The 20,000-nt window shown below is 41.6% G+C and overlaps 1 protein-coding gene across 3 annotated transcripts in view; it reads right to left on the reverse strand.

Annotated features, from left to right (window-relative positions):
• Nucleotides 1-20,000, reverse strand: part of akap6 (A kinase (PRKA) anchor protein 6) — a 281,507-nt gene that overhangs the window by 161,470 nt on the left and 100,037 nt on the right. The gene's annotated exons all lie outside the window — the stretch shown is intronic.

Consider the following 20,000-nt stretch of genomic DNA (forward strand, 5'->3'; position numbering starts at 1 on the left):
GCCTACAGTGGTCCTTTTTTATGTTTTTTATTTAAGAACAAGATGGAGAATCTTTGATCAGAAACAGAGCGAGGACATGTCAGAGTGTGTCTGTGTGTGTGTGTGTGTGTGTGTGTGTGTGTGTGTGTGTGTGTGTGTGTGTGTGTGTGTGTGTGTGTGTGTGTGTGTGCGCGTGTGTGTTCGCATATGTGTGCATGTCTGCGCAGTAAGTGTGTATGAATACAAATGAGTGAAATTATATCAAAATGTGGTTTTGATTGTGTGGCTCTGAGAACAGAGAGGGGGTGGATGTAATTAAGTCACCAGGAGGACAGTCTGTGTGTGTGTGTGTGTGTGTGTGTGTGTGTGTGTGTGTGTGTGTGTGTGTGTGTGTGTGTGTGTGTGTGTGTGTGTGTGTGAACATATGTCTTTCTTTTGTCAGAGCAGAATTCCTTCAGCAGCCTTCCTAAATGAAAAATAAAGTGTCCACTGTTTCAGAACATCCTTTCAATCAGCCAGAAAACAGAAAAGAAAAAACATCTAATCTGCTCATCAGAGATGGAATAATCCTCTTCCTTTGGATGCTCTTATTTTGAAATAAAATCCTCTCTGTCTCTCTTCTTGGATCTGATGTGCATCATTTCTGTCCCAAGAAATTTGTCGCAAAATGTCCTCAAACATGCGGACATTAAATACTCTGAAAGTCAGATAACCTCCTGATGATGATTGTTATTTATTCAGCATCATGTTTTAGTTTAATGTCCCTCCCAGTAGGAAAAAAAGTTGGGGAAATTAGAAAACGCATTTTGTCAAAGCTGAAGGCCTCGGTCATGTCCTACATACTAGCTGTAAGGAAGAAGTGTCCGATAACGATGTGAAAAGTAAAAAAAGAGACGCAACAAACAATAAAAACAAATATGTTTAAGGATGAAAACAGAGATTATGAGGGGAAGTGCTCTGTATATTAATGGCAGGATGAAGTTTGTAAAAGTTTGTGTGCGTGTATAAAAGTTATGTCATGTAGAAATGTGTGGATGTATGGGGGAGGGAAAAAGAGGCAGAAATAAAGAAATATATGGAGCTAAGATCAAATAAAGTAGGGATAATAACCTCAAAATATGGAAAATTGAAAGACAATGCGATTTGGGTTTTAAATCAAAAGGATTGTTGGTACTGTTGTAGAGAAAATAAGCCTCGGATGATTTAAATACTTGTTTTTTTGTCTTCCAAGATCTTCCTGGAACTGTTTCACGCAATTTATTTCCAGCCGTGAGTAGCTTCCCTTCCCAATAGTGTCCAACTAAGCCGTTTTTTAGTATGCATACTGATTTGGTTATACGAAACACACTGCATACTCAAAACCTGCTTAGAGTGAGTGCACATACTACTGTATATATATATATATATATATATATATATACTGTATATATTCTTTGCAAATTCTGCACTCAACCCATTCAGTCTCTTTTTTCTCATGCAACAGTTATTTGGTATGTATACATTTGTTTTTCTGTATTAATAATAATTTACAGTCTTTATTATATATATACTATACTATAATACACACATGCTCAGGTCCTTTACATGCAATGGAGAGATGTCAGAGTGAGTGGGCTGCGACTGCTGAACAGGCGCCCTGAGCGGTTGGGTCGGTGCCTTGCTTAAGAGCACCTTGGCAGTGCCCAGTGCTCCAGCTATCAGTCCACACTCCGTACTTCAGTCCGTACGGGGACTTGAACCAGCGACCCTCCGCTTCCCAACCCAACTCCCTTCGGACTGACCTACTGCCACCCCTAAAAGATGCATTGTGTATTTCATATTAATGTTTAATTTGTTTGTTTGTTTATGTATGCACCTTTCACCAAGGCAAATTCCACTCAAAAAACCTTTTTTGCAGGCGCCTGGTTAGCTCACCTGGTAGAGCGGGCGCCCATATATAGAGGTTTACTCCTCAATGCAGCGGCCAAGGGTTTGACTCCGACCTGCAGCCCTTTGCTACATGTCATTCCACCCTCTCTCTGACCTTTCAAGTCTAAGCTGTCCTATAGAAATAAAGGTCTAAAAAAAATAAAGAGTTAATTAAGAGTTAATTAAATAAAAAGAAACTGTTTCTGATTCTGTGAATACGTGTTCTTTTGTGACTTTGGAAAATCCAAACTAACTCTTTAAAACACCAAAATAACCAGGGATGCACCGAATCCAGGATTCGGCTTTGGATTTGGCTGAATATTTGGCTTTTTGACAGGGAACCCTACGCTTGCGCTACGCTGGTCGACGTAATGACGGCGCCGTTGATTACAGGAAGGTGTTTACGTAGGTGGAGCGTTCAATGCAGTAGGCTGTGAGAAAGTGGAAATGGAACTGGTGAGCAGAAAAAGTGTAGTTTGGCAGTACTTTCAGTCAAAAGAAGACCATTCAAGTCCAGCTACATGTTCAATCTGCAATGCTGATTAGTCTGGTGGTGGCGAGGACCCTAAACTATACACAACATCACCGCTGTTACAACATCTGGTATGAAACATCCGAAAGAATACGAGTTGTGCATGAAGGAATCTACAGACAGCAGCCAGAATGCAGCAACTTCAGGTACGGCAAAGGAAGGACAGTCACTGTTTACTTCATTCATGTGTTTACTGTGTTCATGGACTGAGAATGGGACGAGGATTCGGTATTCGGTTTCAGATTCGGCAGAATCTTAACCAGTGGATTCGGTATTCAGCCGAACCCCAAAAACCTGGATTCGATGCATCGCTAAAAATAACACTAACTAACTAACTAACCAATTCAAAAGCCAGATGTTAACGGGTTTATGTGGATTTCTTTTTCCCAGAGGGAAATATAATGTCAAAGATGCAAAAGTTGAAGCTTATTTACTGCTGCTCCCGCTGAAAGTCACGAAGATGGACAGCCCGCTGACAACCCTCCTGCACTCAGCCACTGAAATAAAGCTGGAGGAGAAACACCCAAACTTTTCTCCAGCAGTCAGTCAAAGAGTGAAGCCGGACGAAGCAAACTCATTTCCCCGACTCTCGAGGCGCCTGCTCGTTAACCAATCATTCTGCTGTCGCCGCCACTTCCCGCCAACTTTCATCAAACTCGACTACATCCTCTAATAATCACTGCCACCGTATCCATGTTTAACAAGGTAATATGACACAAACCATCTGTGGCTTAAAAAAAAAAAAAAAAAAAAAGACAAGAAAAACACTCACTTTACATATTCACTTTTACCATCCGCGTAATTAAATATTTGAGAAATATCAGGAATGGAAAATTAAAAGAGAAAAAGCCCGCACGCCGCCACCACTATCAATTTATTCCCTCTCTGAGTGCATTAGAAACGTCAGATTGCCGTTGGCAAAGACACAGAAAGAGCTCGCTCGTTTTTTTTTTTAAACTCACTTTATAAATTACATTTTGGAGTGCTTTGGCATGCTAATACCTGCTGCCACGGAGAGCAGACAGCGTTAATTATTTCTTATTGGGATCGGCAGTGATTATTTGCATATTTCATTTAGCCGTTGTAGACGGTTGCAGGTGGGTGGGAGGGAGGGAGGAGCACGCGAGACACTTTTCACTTTGTGTCTCGACAACTTTTGGGATGAGGGGAGGAAAAAACAAAAAAAAAGATGGATTCACTGACCGCATGTAGTTTAGAGGATCATTAATTTAGGCTGATTTCAGTCATTTCCATTCGCCGCAGCAGATTATTGGTGATAATTAACAACAGAAGCTTTCAATATCATGCAAGCTTTGATGCAAAAAGGTCAGAAAACAGTTTTAAGAATGTCGATGTGCTCCACTTTGTTTGGCTAAAGCATCAATTATAACATCATTTATACTCAATTGGCTTCACTGTGAGGATAACAGCAGCGGAGAGTCAAACTTTTTAGGAGCTTAATGGGGATATTTACACAAAACAAGTTGAAACTCAGTTCATTATGAAAAAACGCCCACCTGAAGAGGAATGAGAAAGCTGGAGAGAGAAAAAAAAAACCACTGCATCAGTGAATTAAAAAGACTTTTAAAAAATGTATAATGTTTGGAGAGTTAAGACTCTGACTGAAGAGCAAACAGCAGAAAGTTGAAGTCGACAAAACTAATGAATTATCTGGTGAGACAATGTTTCACATTTATCCATATTCGACTTAAAAACATTTGACTCTGTGGTCAGGTTAGCTCAGTTGGTAGAGCAGACGCACATATACATATATATATATATATATATATATATATATACACAGTGCTGCTCATAAGTATTCATACCCATGGTCAAGTTGACTAAAAAGAGGAATAAAAAAATCATCTTTTGGAAATTGATCTTAATGCCTTAATTAAAAAAATGAGGAAAAATCTTTTTTTTGTGAATTAATAATGTATTGTAAATAAATAAATGTTCTTCCTTAAAATACATGGGCCATAATTATACACACCCCTATGTTAAATTCCCATAGAGGCAGGCAGATTATTTATTTTGAAAGGCCAGTTATTTCATGGATCCAGGATACTATGCATCCTGATAAAGTTCCCTTGGCCTTTGGAATTAAAATAGCCCCACAGCATCACATACCCTTCACCATACCTAGAGATTGGCGGCCAAAGAGTAGTAGGCTAACGTTACGTTTTGAGTGGATGACGAGCGTGAGACGCCGAAATGGATGCCAATAAGATTCTGAATGGAAAGTTTACTTTTAAAAAGTTGCCAAATGGTTCCATTGACAAGACCAAAGTCATCTGTGTGTTTTGTCGTTGTGAACTGAGCTATCATCGCAGCACGTCCAGTCTGAAATACCACTTGATGGCCAAGCACACAGCTGATGGCCGAGCACACAGCTGATGGCCGAGCACACAGCTGATGGCCAAGCAAACAGCTGATGACCAAGCACAAAGCTGATGACCAGGCACACAGCTGATGGCCGAGCACACAGCTGATGACCGAGCACACAGCTGATGACCGAGCACACATCTGATGGCCAAGCACACAGCTGATGACGAGCACACAGCTGATGACTGAGCACACAGCTGATGACCGAGCACACAGTTGATGGCCAAGCACACAGCTGATGGCCGAGCACACAGCTGATGGCCAAGCACACAGCTGATGGCCAAGCACACAGCTGATGGCCAAGCACACAGCTGATGACCAGGCAAACAGCTGATGGCCGAGCACACAGCTGATGGCCGAGCACACGGCTGATGGCCAAGCACAAAGCTGATGACCAGGCACACAGCTGATGGCCGAGCACACGGCTGATGGCCAAGCACACAGCTGATGACCAAGCACAAAGCTGATGACCAGGCACACAGCTGATGGCCGAGCACACAGCTGATGGCCGAGCACACAGCTGATGGCCGAGCACACAGCTGATGACCGAGCACACAGCTGATGGCCGAGCACACAGCTGATGGCCGAGCACACAGCTGATGGCAGAGCACACAGCTGATGACCGAGCACTCAGCTGATGGTCGAGCACACAGCTGATGGCCGAGCATCGGTATCTGACGCTGAGACACATTGACCAAGCGTCAGTATTTTACGAGTTGGGAGTGAGGACGTTTTGTTTTTACAGTTAAAATTAGCCAACAAACGGTGACTGTGAGGCGGGTACAGAGCACCGTAAGCTGTCGGTCCTTTCAGCGGCCGTTGCAGTTGAGTTTAGCCAACAAGCAGTGAATGTCATGTGGCGACGACAGTTAAGTTTAGACACCATAAGACTATTTAAGATTAGAAAAAAGATCAGGGTTTGGGTTAAAACACTCCCAGGGAACGAACGTGCGTTTCCTAGGTGAAAGTCTTTAGTTTTTGCCGGGAAATGAACTCCGCTCCCCGGCTAGAAAGTCCTGTGTTTTATGAACCAAACATCCACCCCGACCTACTTAGAATGTGGAATACTTAGACTTTAATATCAGAGAATATTTAAGTTTCTTTTCTCGTAAATTTGTAACTATAATCTTAGAGAATATCCAAGTTTTTCCACTGGGTCCATCATTTTTATTTTATTCTTAAATGTCCCTAACACGCTGTCGTAAGAAACATTGATTTTTGCTCTTTGTTCTAAATTCTAGAGGAAATCCCCAAAATAAACCACAGTCAATATTTCAGGCTAAATTGGTTTCACAAAACGATGCAAAACATCAAGATCTGTTGATAAAAAAACCACAGCATTGCACTCGATGAAGATACTTCAATGTGCCATTTTTTACCGGTTCTGTTATGACTTCATTCATGAGGAATAGAGTTAAATATGTTCACTATGTCCAGACTGTATGCATGTATTCCTGAACCTGCAAACTTATTTTAAAGCGTTAACATACAGTGTTGGCGTGACACCTTCTGCTGCTGTGTAACATGAAATCCCTCCAGCTGCAAACAGTTTTATCACTTTAAATGACCTGGAAACGCAGCTTAGCCGATCTTAAACCAGGGATGAACCCCAACGCTGAGATTTTGTTAACACAAATTATCTTGATAGAGTGTCACTGTGCGGTTAAACTAACTCCCCAAACTTCCCCCAACTTTAATCTTAATTTATGTAAAGTGCTGTGTGGTGGAGCTCCGGGCAGCGGGACGAGCCGTCTGATTGGCTCTATCAGGTATCAGGCAGGAGTCCAACACTTGGTAATTTGATTTAAAAAGCTCGTAATAACCTGAGGTCAATATTTAAATCACTCAGAGGGGGAGAAGAGCTGCTCTGCGTGTTCAGGATGCTTCAATCTCCACGCTCAGAGTCAGCTGACCCGGATCTCTATCACATCCCCTGTTCCTCCTCTACTCTTCTTTTCTCTTTCTTACATCCCTCCTTTCCCTCATCGTATCCTCCTCTTCTTTTGACTTAAAAAAAAAAAAAAACTGTATCCTGTCCTCGTGTTGTTCCTCCTTTCCTCCTCTTTGCCCCAAAAAAACACTCAACTGTTCAGAGTTTCCTCACTGGATGGTCTTTTGTATTTAACCCTTTCTGTGACACGACTAATGTTAAAAGTCAAATTGAGGTTTCACGTTACAGAAAACCAACACTTATTTTGTATGAAATTATGTGACAATTATTTCTATGTATGAGAAATTGAACTGTGGACAACATACTGTAACCTGAACCCAAGAAACCATTTAATTATACTGATTTATCCTTCAGTTAAACGTCTCTGATTAACCGAAATCTAAAGGAAGAACCGTTCTATGGGTGCGTTCAATGATGCTCCGAGATCCAATGATTGGAGACCTGGCTGTCAAACAAAAACATGAAATTGTGTGCTGAAACGATAAGTCAATTAATGGATTGATAGAAAATTAATCTTCAACAGTTTTCATGATTTATTAGTCATGTGTCCTTTCTTTAAGCCAAAATGGTCTCATAACCCAACATGGCATCATGACTTTGCGTAAACATACACGCCACTTTCCTAAAGCAAAGTGGCGTGTTATCTGTACGCATTTTGAGCTATCCACATGTATGTCTACGCTGTATACCACGCCACATGGCGTTGTCACGTCTCGCATGTTATCACGAGAACGTGCCGTGCTATTGCGATATGCTTTAGTAACACACTAAAAAACGACAAAAAGAACGACGGTGACCAACGTCACACGCTTAGGAAAACAATAAACGGTTGGGTTTAGAAAAAGAACATTGGGGAAGGCTTTATTAAAAAACGGTTGATAAACGCCACACGCGGGACGCGATCCCGGCTCTCCTGGGTGAAAGTCCTGTGTTTGACCCATCCCCCACCCCAACCAACCGCCCTCCACGAACTTCCGTCCTTTCATACTACTCGCTACGGCAATAATTCACACGTAATGTAAGTCAATGGAGGCCAAAAGGCGTTGATGAACACACTAAAAAGCGATAGTCTCTTAATAACACGCCAAAATGGCATACGAATTGGCGTGTCATACATACGCCACTTAATGAGATCAGTAAGCTAAACCTAACCACGTTTGTATGCCACCTTAAGACAGCTCACCCCTCAAACCATCTTTTTCTCAAATTAACTTCGTAGTTTTTGTGCCTAAACTGTGACCGTTTCACGTTAACGGCGTGTTTATTACCATGATAGTTGAGTTGTCTGGTTTAGATATGAGGATGGAAAACACTACTGTGGGTTGTATTTCCTGCCGCTGCTAGGGGCGCTAATTTTTGAAAACACTCCTGTGGGTCGTATGGAGGGTAGGGTTGGTTATCGTTTGGATTTTTACGATTCCGATGCCGAACCGGTACTTTTAAAACGATTCCGATTCCTAAACCGATTCTTGAAAAACTGAAAAATGACATCAAAGATGTAATATGTTTTCTAGCGATCACGTGCAGTGAATGGTTAATATGTTTTTACGTCTGTTTTGGTGAGCCCAAAAAAGCCTACATTTACGGTAGCTAGCTAACGGTAGACTACAGAGAAAGTGTGATATTTTTACGTCCGTTTCGGAGCGTCAGAGGGAAAATATTTCAGTCGACACATTAAGTGGAACCGAAATGAGGAACCGAAATTTGCGTTCTAATCGGGTCCGATTCCTACTGGTTACGTAGGAACCGGGTTTAGGTACCCAACCCTAATGGAGGGTAAGGAACAAACGGCCGATATGGTTGTATGGTTTGGAGGACTGGTTGGCCAACATCCACCCTGACCACCACCCATGTGGTACTTCCTTTACTTAAAAATATGTTGCCGCTAATCATTATGTTTCCCTTAAAGAACGTACTCGGCAAAGCAAATTATAGGAATAGAAATGTAATTTGTACAAGACCATTTGAGCACCATTGAGTGGGTTATCACTTCCTGTCCCAGAGTCTGGGAGGTGAAAAGCAGACTAACAACTTTTATCCATCTTTTTCCTTCCATTCTCTGACTCTTTTTTGCCTTGATTCCTCCTCTCTTTATCTATCCCCAACCTTACTCCACTCCTCCCTCCCTCCTTGCCTCCCTCTCTCTCACCTCCAACCCCCCCTCTCTCCTTCTCTGTGTGGTCTGTAGGGTGAAATAGAGGCCCGAGGCCAACAAGCTGTCTCCACCAGCTACACTGATAAGACACACACACACACACACACACACACACACACACACACACACACACACACAGTCAGAGTCACCATACAAGTGCCAACAGTCACAATCACAAATGTACAAGTGCCTCATACATACACACACACACACACACACACACACACACAAACATTATTTAACTCAGCTCAGGCTGCGTGAAGTGCCACCCAGGAGGTCACTTATCACTTCTTACCTGAATATTTCTCTCCCTCCCCCTCCCCCTCCCCCTCGCTCACACACACACACACACACACACACACACACACACAAAACGCAACATGTGTTCTTTGAGTATCAGAAATTCTGATGTATGTGTGTTAAAAGCGTGAGTGTGTGTGTGTGCGTGTGTGCGTGTGCGTGCGTGCGTGCGTGCGTGCGTGTGTGTGTGTGTGTGTGTGTGTGTGTGTGTGTGTGTGTGTGCATGCGTGCTCAGGGCTGTTTGGTTCAGCTCTCTAACAGGATTTGTGTCCCCCGTGTCCAAAGGAACATGGTTTAATCTCGACCTATCACCTCTCTCACACCTCAGCCTGCGTGACACGCCCCAACCTCTGCACCCCACGCACACACACTCCCCCTCCCCGGGGGAAATTGGTATGTTCCAGACTCCCAGACTCTTGAAAAAAGAAAATTATATATGTATATAAAATATACAGTGAGGCTCGCTTGAGGTATTCGAGAGGAGAGTTTGTTGTTCTGATGCAGGGAATCACCTGAAGTAGATAAATATAGAAAATATATTCAAATTAAGATGAAAATGTTATTTAAAAACATGAGATGTGGATTTTCTTCAGGGTCGCATTCAGATGTTTTCAACCTCCCTCCAGTTTCTGACCGATTTGCTCTTCTATCGACTGTTTTAAGGACTTACTTCTATATTCTTTGATTTGGGCATTTTACCTTCTGTCGGGTTACTAAAGACTAACAGGGAACTAAAGTGGTTTTGACACTTAACAAAAGTATGCATTATATCATTACAATTCAGTGTTTTCTTTCAGTAGTTTTAGAATTAGAGATATAGATAGATACTTTGACATTTTAAAAGAAAAAATGGGCTCAAATAAATAAATAATGTTCCTATTCATCATCTATCCATACTCACTTACACTACACAATTGGCCATACACTCATTGCCAACGTATGCAATTAAAATTCCATTTAATAAAAGTCCATTTCTGACAGTAAAGTGCGTTGCATATGATACATAAATGATTGGATTATTGCTAGGGCTGTCAGCATTAACGCGTTAATCGCGATGCGATTAAGGGCCGAGCATAAAGCGTTAATTCTTTTTAAATCGTATTAATCGCATGCCGCCATTTATTAATTTATTTTCACTTCACTCGGCTTTGCGTCGTGCCTAACAGGCAACTATTTTGCCGTACTTCCTCGTAACACATCCTGCTGCTGCAGGAATAGCAACGCCAATTTCGGCGCCTCATTCTGGTGCCACTGATATGTCTGCTCTTCTCTCTGATGCTCTGAAACAGACGTTACAGGAAACAGAAACACCGCTGCACGTGACGCTAGTTAACACTATACTCAACAGCAGCTAATGTTAGCCTACCACTAGCTAGTTAACACTATACTCAACAGCAGCTAATGTTAGCCTACCACTAGCTAGTTAACACTATACTCGACAGCAGCTAACGTTAGCCTACCGCTAGCTAGTTAACACTATACTCGACAGCAGCTAACGTTAGCCTACCGCTAGCTAGTTAACACTATACTCAACAGCAGCTAACGTTAGCCTACCACTAGCTAGTTAACACTATACTCGACAGCAGCTAACGTTAGCCTACCACTAGCTAGTTAACACTATACTCGACAGCAGCTAATGTTAGCCTACCGCTAGCTAGTTAACACTATACTCGACAGCAGCTAACGTTAGCCTACCACTAGCTAGTTAACACTATACTCGACAGAAGCTAATGTTAGCCTACCGCTAGCTAGTTAACACTATACTCGTCAGCAGCTAACATTAGCCTACCGCTAGCTAGAAGCTGGATTAAACACGGTTACAATGCTGACAGCTAACGCTAAACGGTTTGTCTGTATTTCACTGTAGAGGATTCAACACCGGGATGTAACAATCTGCAGCTGCTGTTGTCGGAAAAACACAGACGGTGCGTTCAACAAAACTGGTAATTTGCAGCCTCGTGGTGCATTCAAGGTTGTTGTTAAATGCCCTTTTCCCATCTGGTGGTTGTTTTTGTCATTCAACAGCTATTTACTAGTGAAATAAGTTATTTTGGTTATTGGTTCAGGCACCGTTAAGGCACCGGTACCGTTTTAAAAGTACCGCTTTAGCGCCGGTCTCCAAACCAAACAATACCCAACCCTAATATTGACTCTAGATTCAAATGTGTGACTAGATTAAATATATAATAAACAAATACAAATCTTAAAATCAACTTCATAAAGTCATTTTCTTTCCACTCATTTCATTCCCAATCAAGATCCACTGGTCAGAATTGCTTTCCATTGTTAATATGGACTTAAAAACAGTTCTGAAATGCACAATAATAGAATTTTAATCATGTGATAAAACATGCAATTAATCGTGATTAACTATAGAAATTCAACGATTAATCGCGATTAAGAAAATGTAATCGTTTGACAGCCCTAATTATTGCACAAAATGCTGGCATGTGAAAGAATAAATAAAACGAATAACAATTAACACACTTATTTTAGGAGCAATCGCTATAACACAAAGAGTAGATCCCAAGCCTCTAAAAACACATTTCCTCGTTTCCTCTCTCCTCGCATCTCTCGCAATTTTAGGACCTGGGAGGTACCATTATTCTACAGTTTTATTGTATTGCTCGTGACTTTCTACACTAAATTCCTTCAGTACGCCGAGATGTTCTGTTAAGATCCATACAGGCTTATAAAAAGGCTTTAAGTGATCAGATCGTTTTCAAAAATGGAAAAGTTCTTTTAAATAACCATCTAATATTTATATATAAAAATATCAAAGTTGCTAAAAATATTTTTTAATTACTAGGATTTTGATGTTTCAAAGTCTTCTCCACGCTGCAGGAATACAGTCAGGGTGGGGAAATACTGAGTATTTTAAGTTGCTTTTGTTATTTTTTTGTTTGCAGCTATTTTTATTTTTCAAATGTAGAATATTAACTCCCCCCAGGTTGATGAAGAATACTCTCCTCCCCAAAAAGTGCAGTGGTGAAGTTATTAAAAAAATAACGGAAAACACCTGTAACTCCAGAGAAAGATTCAGATTCATCCATCCACCTTTTCAGGGTGTGTGTGTGTGTGTGTGTGTGTGTGTGTGTGTGTGTGTGTGTGTGTGTGTGTGTGTGTGTGTTGCCAGACTCAGTCCAATCCCCTGTAATGTGACAGACAAATCCCACTAAGCTGTTAAATATTACACTGCTTTCACACTCGTATTAAACACCTTTCTACCTCTTGAGCTCCCTCTCTTTCTGCGCTCACTCACCCTGACAAAACACACACACACACACACACACACACACACACACACACACACACACCCTTTACCTTCATCTTCAATATACACTACAGATGTCACTTGAAAATCTTCACATATGCACAACAAATCTTTTTTATAACGCAGCGACACACTGTAGAAGTCACATAACACATATTCTCACACAAACATAAACCCTGTCTGAATCTCAGGTGTGTGTGTGTGTGTGTGTGTGTGTGTGTGTGTGTGTGTGTGTGTGTGTGTGTGTGTGTCCGTCCTAATCCCCGGTGCTGCCCGTCTTGTCGGAGCGTTATATTTGCTGCTATCAGTGTATCTTCTCCTCGCCGCCTAATCCCACCACCCCAGCTCTGATATTTCCTGACATTTACATGAATCGCCCCTCTGCAGACGGATGGACGGACAGAGAGAAAGAGGGGGAGGGGGAGAGCTGGAGAGATGGAAGGAGAGAGAGAGAGATGGAAGATGAATGGAGAGATGGGGTATGCAGGGAAAGACGTGTGAATGCAAAGGTCTACGGGGGTTTAATCTGGAGGATGGAAGGATGGATGGCGAAGGATGAGAGGGAAAAGAGAAAGAGGGACATGGGGATTGGAAGCATGAAAAGATAAGAAGAGAGGAAGAAAAAATACTGTTGACAGGAGGAAGAAATAGATGCAGGACAGATGAGAAAAAAGGGGAATGAGGGTCAAAGTTATAAAAGATGTAGGTGGGAGGGATGGAAGGGGGGATGATTACAGACAACTAGGTGGAGGAAGGAAAGAATGGAAGGATGATCAATTAGGGATAGATGGATGGATAAAAGGATGGAGGTACAGTATAAGGGAGAGAAACAAGTGTGGATGGAGTTATCATAAAAGGAAAAGATGGGTAGACAAGAAAAGGAGAAAGGAAAATAAAAAGATGGATCTGTTGATGCAAGTAACAGAGGAATGATAGGAAGGTAGGAAGGATGGAGGACAGAAGGAAAGAAAAATGGAAAGAAACATTATGGATGTGACGATGGGCAGCGGGAGGGGAGGAAAGAAGGGACGGATGGATGATTGTAGAGAGAAAAGAAGGAAGAGAGGGATGAGGGAAAAACAGGTTGAACAAGGGAAAGATGCAGGGAGCGAAGGAAGGACGGATGGATATGTCTTTGTGTCGCTCCATCTGTTAGTTCTGTATGTTTCTCTGTTTTTCATTTGATAAATGATTAATATACCGGTATATTAAAATGAGAGAAGGACGAAAGGCAAAAGAAGGAGGGATGAAAAGTCACACCTGACACCTTGTCAGCGACATATGTTAACACCAATAACAACAAGCTCTTATGGGCACCAAGAGAGAGAGAGAGACACACACACACACACACACACACACACACACACACACACACAGTATTACTCATTGGAGACTCATTAAGGCCCAGCCTAAATTAATGACCTTGCATAACACCTGTTGTCGCTATTAATTCATTGCGATATTGGCGATTCATTAAGCAGCGAACAGATGAAAGATGTTCAGGAAAGATTGAATCGAATCCAAAATGAGCCAAAGATCAGTGCTTGAACCAAACAACCTCAAACTACTATTTTCAAAAGAGTGATGTTTAACATCTAACTGTGGATTTCCACTGGATTCGGAAAGTCTGCGGACCGGCTCCGCTGCGGAACAGCTGCGTGCTCCACCGTCCGTCAATACCCACCAGGTCCGGATTTGTTGCGGCACGGCTGCGGCCATGACTGACAGCTGTAGTCACGAGGACCCACGAGATCTCACGAATTCACGTAGAATAGAACCACAAAACCACCACCAGTTAGTTTCCATCCAGAGGAGTAGAGGGGAAACTACTCTGAGCTGTGTTTTCAAGGTGTAGTGCAGGGAGATATGACCCGCCGTGAGCACGCTGGATTTTACTTTGAAAATTAACCAGATTTTTATTTTGTTTCTGTGCTCGACTTCCTGTCCCGCACTATCTGCCGTGTGCTGAATTGCTGCGGAGCTCTCCGGCGTCCGGCAACAATAGAAGCTCTGCGTATCTGCTCCGGAGGGCTGGGACCGCCGGAGCAGGGACAGAGTCGGGACGCAGACGTTCTGCAGTCAGTGGAAATACACACACTGACTTTAATGGAAACCTAATGACTCCTATAGACGTTCCGGAGACGTTCCGCAGCCGTTCCGCATCCAGTGGAAATTGCCGGTAAGCCATTCGAGAGTGTCACGGCAGGATCCACCTATTGGTTTCCATTGGTTTGCCACTCTGAGGTGGGTGTGGCTTAGCTGCGTCACAGAGCAAACAAAGCGGAAGTGAAGCAGACTAAGAGAGAGTCGGGAGAAAGGACATGTGTTTTCTGATTGCCGTGACATTTTCCCCATCAAGTTGTGTTAATGTTATGTCCGCGTCTTGAATGTCTACAAATGACTATCAACAAGGTATCGACGTTGTTTGACGCTGCACAGAGTACTAGGTTGGTTGAAAGACGGAGTAAAGCGCAGCGGAGCCAAGAGGACGAAGGTAGGCCATTTCATCTTAACCTTCAGCCTGGCGGAGAAGCGTGTTAGCTTCTGCCGTTTCAAATTCGGGAAGTTGTGGTTATGCCGTGTCAAGAGACAAAATGATATTGCAGATATCTTGGACTCAGACATCTACACCAACTTTTTCAGACTTTGGTCTATGATTATTTAAAGTAATAACATCAAAATCATCTGTCTCTCCAACAAAAAAGGCTAGCTTTGTCCAGATAGCATGCTGACACTAAAGACGTTGACAGCAGAAGTGAACAACCTTAAACATCGAAAAATACTTGGGTTGCAAGTAGGCCTGGGTATCGTTTAAAAAAAATCACCATACCAGTACTCTTAAAGTGCCCATATTATGAACAGACATGTAAGATCAGGGTGAACTTGTGTGTGTTGTAGCAGTGTTTTGCCATTGAGAACGAGGTGGCTAACCGCTAGCAGCGTTAGCTTCTAGCTAGTAGCCCAGTACTTAGCTACTGAGCATGTGTGACTCCCAACAAAGATGTTACAGCAGTGAGAGGTCTCACTCTGTAGCTAAAACAGAGACCTGAACACAGGGTGAAAAGAGGAGCTGCAGCAATGTGCAGTACAACAAAAATATGGTGTTTTTTGAAAATTAAACCATGTAAATCTATTCTGATATAACCTCTAAATACAATTATGAACCTGAAAATGAGCATAATATGAGCACTTTAAAGCAGGGGTGTCAAACTCAACTTCCCAGAGGGCCACACTGGAAAAAGAGAATCACATCAAGGGCCAGACATGTAGAGTTTATTGACATGCTTTTATTTTATCGAAAAAGTAAAATATCTTTGATTCTATTATTGCATGTCTCATACAGTCTTCTCACTTACAGTTTGGTCCACATAAAGCCCTGAAAAAGTCAGCAAAAAAAGTTCCAAAGCCATCCTAAACTTTAGCAAATCAAGCAAAAGAATGATTACATCTTCTAAGCAGGCTACCACACAGCTGACTCACAACAAGCTCTTTCACAGCCTGAATATGCCAACTCTCTGCTCCTGGGGGAATTTCTGAGTCTCAAAGTCGGCAAATTTGCCAAATTCTGCTTTGAGTGTTGCGTAATTGCAAGATGAAAAACAGTTTCCCATGTTTTTGGTTTGGCGCACAAGTAGGTGGGCCAAAATGTATTGTGAACCTAAATTGATATGCGGGCCTGATCAGAATTTGCGAGGGGCCGCATTTGGCCCGCGGGCCTTGAGTTTGACACATGTCCTAAAGTGACACAGATACCAATAGACTTCATTTGAAATAATCCTTCCACATTTAATGCATTTATTTTTTTATCAGACGCCAGGCATGTAGTGTATAAATATTTTGGAACATTTTGATGGTATCTCGGCACAACGAACTACCAACTCCATCAAAAACACCGCTGTGTGGGTTGTAGCTGCTGCGGTTTTGTTAAATCGGTTTATGAAATCGAAGAACGTTTGCGGTGATTGGCTGCGAGCAAAACCAGACTTATAGTCTTTTTTTTTCTAGATCTGGGTACAAAAAGGATCCAATGCAGGCATCGTTGTACTGAGGAAGTTTCGATACTACTTGGTACTGGATTATTTCGGCCAATACCCAGTCGTAATTGAACGTGATGGTGTCAAAAGAGCCAGTTGTTGAAGCGTAGACATCATTATTATCATCATGTAAAAATGCTAACTTAATATGGATTAATATCTCATAATAGAGCTGCAAAGATTAATCGATTAGTTGTCGACTCTTAAATTAATCGCCAACTATTTTGATAATCGATTAGTCGGTTTGAGTAATTTTTTAAGACAAAAAGTAAAAATTCTTTGATTCCAGCTTCTTAAATGTGATTTTTTTCTAGTCTCTTCTCTCCTCTGTGACAGGAAACTGAATATCTTTGAGTTGTGGACAAAACAAGACATTTGAGGACATCATCTTGGGAAACACTGATCCACATTTGTAACCATTTTCTGACATTTTAGAGACCAAAGAACTAATCCATTCATCCAGAAAATAATCAACAGATTAATTGACTATGAAAATAATCGTTAGTTGCAGTCCTATCTCATAATATATCATATTAATTTATTTCATTTTGTAAACGTGTAAATATTTAATAGTTTCTTTTAATCTGTGATGGTTCATCCTGAAAATCATTTAATACATTTTCTCTTGAGCCGTTGACTTGTAAATGTATTTCTAAATTATTTGAACATTCTTGGTGTCTTTCCTTTTCGATGTATTATGTCGTGAGACGTCAGTGCTGTAATTATTAAGCTGGTAGGATTTGTGTTTAGATAATTGTGTCCAAACGTGTTATATATTCAGACTGCAGTCACATTCACCAAATTGCATGCTAACAGCATACAGCCGGGTGTGAAATATGTAATTTCATTCTGCTCTTAATCGCACTAAAAATGAAGATTAAGAGGATGAATTATTGATACAAGTTGGTATTTAATCTTTTGTAATGAATAGTGGATCCGCTGGTTATAAATATTGTACGAGGCTTCATAATTTGATAAATTTATTCCAATTTGCCCTTTATTTTGCCCTTTAGTCAAGGTTATGTTCATTTAGAACACATGTGCACGCATGCACGCACGTGTACGCGCTCACATGCACGCGCACTTGCACACATGCACACACACACATAGCAGTGTGTTTACCTACCCTCTGCCCTTGGTCATTTTCTTGTATCATCTTTTTTACCGAGGTCCATAAACCAGTGGTGGAATGTAACTAAATACATTCACTCCAGTACTGCACTAAAGTCCAAATGTTGCGGTACTTGTACTTTACTTGAGTCTTTTCTTTTCATGCCACTTTCTACTTCTACTCCGCTACATTTCAGAGAGAAATATTGTACTTTTTACTCCACTACATTCATCTGTTACAGCTTTAGTTACTAGTTACTTTACACACACAGAACACATGTATCTGATGTTTTATTCTAAAGTAAACTAACCAACAATATAACAGCTACAAGTCCAGCTGAGATGATCAGACCATTAAACACACAACTTGTTGGATCCTTTACACTTTCTACAATGGGAGGATACTTCTTTACTTTTAATACTTTAACTACATTTTCCTGATGATACTTACAGACTTTGACTGAAGCAACATTTTCAATGCAGGACTTTTACTTGTAACACAGTATTTTCACAGTGTGGTATTAGTACTTTTACTTAAGTAAAGGATCTGAATACTTCTTCCACCACTGCCATAAACACGCACACATAAACATGATGCCCTTGGTTGACCGTGCAGTCTGCCCCGGCCTCGGTGTCTGTGGTGGTAATTAGGCCACGCATCTGATTGTCATTAAAGAGCACAAGCAGATAATAAACACACAGCAAAGCCACATTCAGGGAGTCTAACTGCACATATTGCTTATTCCTCCATCAAGCTGTCTGACGCCTCTACATGGTGCCTCAAAGTGACATAGATGGAGTTTCCTCTCTAACTGGGACGTTTTGGGACCGATTGGTGGAATTACTGTGGACGAAGTACACACGGAGACACGCTGGGAAGAGCAGATAAGGTTTAAAAATGTATCAGCTAATTTAGTTAGCTAATTAGCTAGTAGTCCTTACCTAGGTACTGTCAGGGCACGCCCTCACACTCTGCTTCTGACTGGCTAGTAGTCCTTACCTAGGTACTGTCAGGGCACGCCCTCATACTCTGCTTCTGACTGGCTAGTAGTCCTTACCTAGCTACTGTCAGGGCACGCCCTCATACTCTGCTTTTGACTGGCTAGTAGTCCTTACCTAGCTACTGCGTATGTGCGACTCCCAACAAAGATATAACAGCAGTGAGAGGTCTCACTCTGTAGCTAAAACAGAGAGCTCAACACACAGGGTGAAAAGAGGAGCTGCAGCAATGTGCAGTACAACAAAAATATGGTCTTTTTTGAAAATTAAACCATGTAAAACTACTCTGATATAACCTCTAAATACAATTATGAACCTGAAAATGAGCATAATATGAGCACTTTAAATAACTTGAGTCCTGACTTACATGTCTCGAATGACAGACTTGAAATTGGCTAAAACTATTTTGTACTTGACTTGGACACGTTTTGGATGACTTTAGTCCTGATTTGCACCTGTCTTAAATAACTTCAGAACTTGACTTGGACTTGACTCTAACGGAGCACAACAAAGCTCTGGTTACCTCTGAAAACGCCGGGAGCCATTTTGGCTGTTAGCGTCCACAGAGGGAGGATCTTGCAGGTTTTAGTACTTCGCTGTTAGTTTACAGTAGGTTCACTGTTCAGCTGCCCAGAACAGACGTGATCTGAATTATTGAAAATATCACAGAAGTAGGTGAAGCCGACAGGAATAATTCAGCAGTTTCACACCTCAGTTTGTTGTTTTGGAAGTTTTTTACGGATCAAAGCTTTAAGTGCAGAGGGAGATTCACACGGATAATGAACGGACTGTTAATGTGCTTCGGCCAAGACACACACACACACACACACACACACACACACACACACACACAGTGTTCAGGCTGCTGCAGCTCTAATTGCAACTAAATAATCTAAAAAAAAAAAACAGAATCAGGTTTGCTCGGAGGAAGAGGAGGAAAATAAAAGACGAACAGGGAAGAGAAAACAAAAATTAAATTGATCAAATGAGACGGGAATCTGACTGCTGTGTAAATATCTAATGTTAGCAAAAGAAAATAATAAATTATAGAAATATAATTTTTTCATCCATCCAAACGATGTTCACTACACTTTCAAACGAGGCCACGCCCCTTTTGGAGACAGGAAGTGTGTAATGTTTCATACCTTTGGCGCTGCTTGAAATGCGCTCTCTTTAGTACAGAGGATCTTTGATTACAGCTAATTAACTAAGTACAGCCAATTACCAGCAGCCAATGAGAACTGAGAAACCATCAGGACGGCAAATGACAATACAAACGTTATGAAGAAGTTTACAAAGGACCCTGGGTAAGAGAGAGAGAGAGAGAGAGAGAGAGTGTGTGTGTGTGTGTGTGTGTGTGTGTGTGTGTGTGT

This window comes from Sander lucioperca, chromosome 18, assembly GCF_008315115.2.
Source record: "Sander lucioperca isolate FBNREF2018 chromosome 18, SLUC_FBN_1.2, whole genome shotgun sequence".
Classification (NCBI taxonomy): Eukaryota; Metazoa; Chordata; class Actinopteri; order Perciformes; family Percidae; genus Sander; species Sander lucioperca.